Source organism: Apis dorsata, unplaced genomic scaffold (genome assembly GCF_000469605.1).
Source record: "Apis dorsata unplaced genomic scaffold, Apis dorsata 1.3 scaffold_149, whole genome shotgun sequence".
NCBI lineage: Eukaryota > Metazoa > Arthropoda > Insecta > Hymenoptera > Apidae > Apis > Apis dorsata.
The window spans coordinates 53,376-59,083 of NW_006263440.1; the positions used below are offsets into that span (position 1 = coordinate 53,376).

The window sequence follows — 5,708 nt, forward strand, 5'->3', positions numbered from 1 at the left end:
TATGAGCATAAATCTAACGAGAACATATTTATATGTATCTTTGATACAAATAGATATAATATACATATACGAGTGTAATCGTAGCATGATCATCGTATCGTTTTTAAATAATAATTAATTAACCATTAAGAATAATGAACCATTAGAAATGAATTACGAAATAAGCGGCTTAATATCGTTTAAAATGTACCGCAAGGAATTTTTGTACATCAACGTATTATATCCGCGCTTAATATTCCTTACAAAAGGACGTTCCACCTCCTCTCTATATTTCTCCCTTTCTTTCGCGTTTAATCGATTATCGTTTCGACGTGCTTTCATTGTCGTAAGCGCGTTGCACGAACAGGTCGTCGAACACAAGTCGTATATGTATACCACAGACGGCAACGAATGCTCGTCTTTTTCTTTTTTTTTTATTTTTTCTTCCTTTCTTTCTCGTTTTCCCTCCTCTTTCTCTCCATCCCTTATTCTTTTTCTTTCTTTCTCCATGTACACGAGTTCCTCGACAAATTCGTTTCTAGGTTGCCAGGGGATAGGATTCGATAGAGGATTCGAGCGAAACGATGAAATTCTCCGCATCCTTCGTGAAGGATTTTCGAAGTGTATACATTGGCAGTGAGATTTCCTTTAAACACGGCTCTTCGTCGTTTGCAATCGCGTTTCATCCGTTTTGTGCTGATTTTTCTTCGCTCTTGATATTCCGGTTCGATGCATTTTTCGTCGCTGATCGATCGAAGACGATCACCTTGGATCGAACGTGGTGTTTTTCATCCTCGATTAAAAGTTGAAACTTCCTCGATTCTCGAGAAATAAATTCGAGAGGGAGAGAGAGACCGTCACGGTTAATTATTAATTTTTAATTTTTGGCATTTTTGATTCTTTCTCGAAATTGTTTCCATCCAAAAATTTTTATCCCCAATTTCATTTCGTCCAAGGGATGATCGTCTTCGTCGCGACGATTAAGTAAAAGAAAAATCCGATTCATTGGACACGTGAATATTGTAAAATACTTCGAAACGGTGTACAATTATATAGCGTATGCGTGTATAAAAAAATTCGGGCGGCCTTGGACTCTTTTCGTCCTTCATCATTCTATCATCGTGTTAAGTATGACGATGTGTTTCTTCCCTTCTCTTTAGGCTCTGTTTTACAATTACATTTAATACGTTTAGTCGCTCGTCACACAATAATACATACCACATAACAAAACGTTACGCGTGATTCGTTGAGAAATGCACGAATCTTGCACATTTGCTTCGCTAAATCGGACATTTGTAAATTGGCAGTATGAAGAATATTATTTCTTTGTACAGTGATTAACCTAATAGATAATTGACAAAAATTTGATTTGTGAAACTCCATTTTTTTTTTTTTTTTAATATTACTATAAAACAAGAGGGCCCTGATCATATATCTTCGTTTATCATTTCTTTTTTTTTTTTTTATCTGTTTTTAAATCTGTATTATAATATATTTAGGCAGTTCTAGTGTTGAAATTTAGCAGAGCAATGGGTAGAGAAACGTGCGTTGCTCACAATGACATACGGCTCAGCCTCTTTAACGGCACAAACGACGCTTCGACACTGCAAACACGATACAAATTATAGTATTTAATTGGCAACGTACAATCCACGTGTAATCGATTTACTTTCTAAATAATTTCCAACTCTCTAGTTTCTTTTTCCCCCGCACTGTTCTCTTCTTTTTTCTCACCCGGATAAGATAATATTTTACGACCGGGACGATCGTATTTCTCTCCTCTCATTCGTCCATCGCGAAATTCTTTTTTAAAACTCACGCTTAAGTTATATTAATAATAACCATATTACTCTTTCTCTCTCTCTCTTTCTCTCTCTTTCGCTCTCTCTCTTTCTCTCACTCACTCTCACTCTCTCACTCTCACTCTCACTCTCACTCTGCCCAATAATAGTCTTTTTCTCAAAAAATTCACGGATAACGACAGGTCGCTCGGCAATTGGAGTGCAAGTGGATAAATAAGTTTATTCAGTTTAATATTTACGAGTTGCAAGCCAAGTGCCCTCGACACAGAATATATATAATATATATATTCATTACTATTATATTCAATCTCGTACCATAATATTTATAATATATTTATATATATATATTTATTTATTTTATATATATATATATATTTAATATATACAACACGTAATTTTTCTCGATCGATCGTCTTCGCCCGACCAGTTCCTCCGGAATCTTTCCTCTTTCTTTAATTTCTTCTCCCCTCAATTTTTCTTTACTTTCCGCCATTTTCGTTAATCGTTTTCGTTTGATTCTTATTATATCTTTATAAATTTGGCGATGGGCGAGAACTCGTTGGACGAGACGATCCCTCTTTGTAAGTGAAAACACGATCGCATATGGAAAAAAGTGAAGGAGTGTATGTGCAGAATTCGGAAATGTTTCGTCAACGAGTGACAGATACAGGGTACTCTCGTCTTCTTCTCACCCTCCCTCCCTCCATCTTCTTTCTTTTCTTCTTTCCCTTTTTTTTTCTTTTTTCTCTCTTTTTTTGTTTTTTTTTTTTTTTTACTTTTTATATTTTTGCCCCTTTACTCTTTTAATAATTCATCTTTACGACGCCGTGGACACCTACGTTCGTGAACTTTTTTCTTCTTTCTGTTGAGAATGTGTGTGGGTATGTGTGGGTGTGGTGTGCAAGTGTACACGTAAAATCGTTAGTTCCTTTTCATCTTCTTTTTTTTTTACTTTTTTCGTGAATATTTTTTTTTCTTATCGACTGAGCTAAGTAAGGATTATTCCGTAGAAAAGTACAAAGAACACTTATTGTCGAATGGGAATGATAATGAAAAATCGAAGTTAACTTCGCGATCGAGAAAGGAAAAACACTTGTGGACGTTGTTTCTTTCGCGAACGAAAGGGGAAACAACGAGGCAACGCATCGTTTTCGAAGAACATTGCGACTGTGAACGAATCTGATTGTGAACGTCGATTATCGAACATTTTTTATCGTACGAGTGTCGTCTAATTAATCGTTACGAATGATTCGTAAAGTTCGGTATCAAAAGTTAACCATTTAAAATCAGACGTATCGTTTCAGAATTTTGGTGTTTTCTTCTTTTTTTTTTTTTTTTCTTCGATGAAACTGACTGCACGGTATATAAAATTTTGGTTAAGAAAGGAAATTGTTGATAGAAAAATTCGAGAGGAATGTGTTTTCAGTCTTTGCCGCGGTCTCGAAACATGATGATACATATAATGATGGCTAAAGTGCTGCTAACGTGCCAACGAATTTTTTTTAACTTTTATCCGCCTATATATTTTTTAACGATATTTTTATACAAATTTTTATATCCATTTTTTCTCTTCCTTTTTTTACAAAACACATCTTAAACGTATATTTGTGCTATTCGTGGAAATTCTTTAGTGAAAAAACGGAAAACGTTTTGTAAAAAGCTTTAGTAGAAACGGATTAAAATAATTGCGAGAGTTTAAACGATTGTCAAATCAATTTTTCCTTAAAAATATGAATAATCCGATCGTCGAGTTATCGAGTCGCGACACATCCGAATATTAAAAAGAGTATTATAAATATCATATATTCTGAACAATCATTGGATCGATTGAACGTGTAAAAGAGATTGATACGTAGAAAAGATAGGGCGTGTACGTATATATATCTAAAGAGGAAAAAGAAAAAAAAATCGAATTAGAACACGCCCCCATTTCCGTGTCACTGAATTATTCGAATACGTATACACGCGTAAATAATACTGTTCTGCTAAAAGAAGAAAAAAAAAATCACATTTACAAATTATAAAACGCGAGATACGTGATCACGTGTCAGTCAGCACGCGTTAATATACATATGTCCTGGATAAAAAAAAAAAAAAAAAAAAAAAAAGGACCCGTCTAAGAACAAAAGCTACATCGTGGAATGTGTTCGTTTCTGTTTCTCTTCCCCCCCTTTTTTTTTTCGAACGTGGTTACGGCGTTATTTTTTTAATAGGTCTCTTTACACGTGCACGTAAAGCGTTTTCTTCTCACGGTTGATAATTCCTTCTATCGTCGTTGAAAGGGACACGTCGTTGAAAAAAAAAAAAAAAAGCTTTGAAAAAATTCAGCCGAACGTTAAGCGTGCTGGAAGCTTTTATCCTCTGCGTTTAATTCATTAAAAAACATCCGTTCGATTTTGTACGTATACTCGTGCAATTGGTCACAAAATTTATTTGACCATTTAAATATATATGTATATATATATATATATATATATATATATTTATTTATTTATTTTTCGTTGTAAATTGTGTTTTACATTGAAACCGTTTCGAATCGTATCACCGTAAAATAAAACAGTAAATATTTAAATTGAAAAATAAACTTTGACTCGCACTTTTTTTCTTATTTTTTTTTTTTTTTATCGAATACGTAATTTTACTCGATCTAACACCTTTGCTGTTAACCAATTGTATCATAAATCTATATTTAAAACAAACTCGCAGAGACGATTCTTCGAGAAAAGGGAATATCGAACCGTGGAAATTTTTTTTTTTTTTTGTTCGTCGTGCACGCGTAATTCATCCTACTCTCCTCTATTTTTATTTTTTACTCTTTTGCTCTAGATTTTCCCCATCCCCCACCCTCCCATTTATTCTTCAACGTTGATGCGTCCTTTTTTTTTTCTTTTTTTTTTTTAGAAAAAACTCGTCTACAAAAATGTTTGATTTGTTCGCGCCAAGCTTGTGAAACTTTTCCAATATCCGAGAAACTTCCCGCTCGTCCCCACTGTTTCGCACTGTAATCACTTTGTTTTATAATAATTATTAAACGTCGCGTACGATTATGTATCGTGCACGACACATTCCCTACGACAATCTATCTTTTTCCCGAGCGTGAATCTCCAAAGGCGGTCTTTCTCTTTCCATTGGAAACTCGATATTTATTTAGAATAGAATAGAATTATTCGAGAACAGCTCGCAAACGCGTGTTATCTAACAACGATATTCCTTAGCGATATTCCGATTCCAATCAACTTCTCGAGGATGAATATATATAGAATCTTTGATCTTTTTTTAAATTTTAGATAAATTTTAAGGTTTCTTTTTTTTTTTCTTTAATTTTATAAATTTTTAGAGGTCTTTTCTTGGGCGTAAAATAATCGACGAGGTACAAGTTATAGGTTATAGACTGTCTCTTTTTTTTTACTACTATTCAGTCTGTAAAATTTACTTCTCGAAATTTTATTTTATTGCCGCTGAATATTTCATAACCTATAACGTGTAACTCGAAAAGGTATATCTTCGTTGGGAAAAATCTCCTCGAAAAGTTAACGATCGATACAACGACGCTTGTTTGTGTACAATTATTTAATAAAGTGTGAAATGATCGAACTCGATCGAAGCGAATTAATCCCCCCCTCCCCTCCCTCCCGTTCGTGTGTATATATATATATATATGTGTACGTGTGTGTACGTCTGTTTCGTCGAGAAGAAAGAAAAAGGGCGGTGAACGATATACCGCCGATTGGACGACGGTGGGTCGCGTCGCGAAAAAATCCTATTTACAAAAGTTATACACGGCGATCAGGGAGACCGGAAAAACGTTTCGCTTGTCGCGATTATATCGTTTGTTATTATTTTTTTTCTTTTTTCCTTTTTCATCTTTTTTTTTTTTCTTTTTTTCTTTCTTTTAATCGAGGCATCGAGGGATCGTTTCCCGATCGT

General features: G+C 34.3%; 1 protein-coding gene and 1 long non-coding RNA gene across 6 annotated transcripts in view; both read right to left on the bottom strand.

Annotated features, from left to right (window-relative positions):
* Window positions 1-5,708, bottom strand: part of LOC102680513 (fasciclin-3) — a 310,068-nt gene that overhangs the window by 4,604 nt on the left and 299,756 nt on the right. The window lies entirely within an intron of this gene.
* LOC116185279 lies at window positions 179-2,164 on the bottom strand. The gene is made up of 2 exons (XR_004150090.1): window positions 1,830-2,164; window positions 179-273 (listed from the first exon to the last, which is right to left on the bottom strand). It is a non-coding gene; the product is annotated as an uncharacterized LOC116185279 (long non-coding RNA).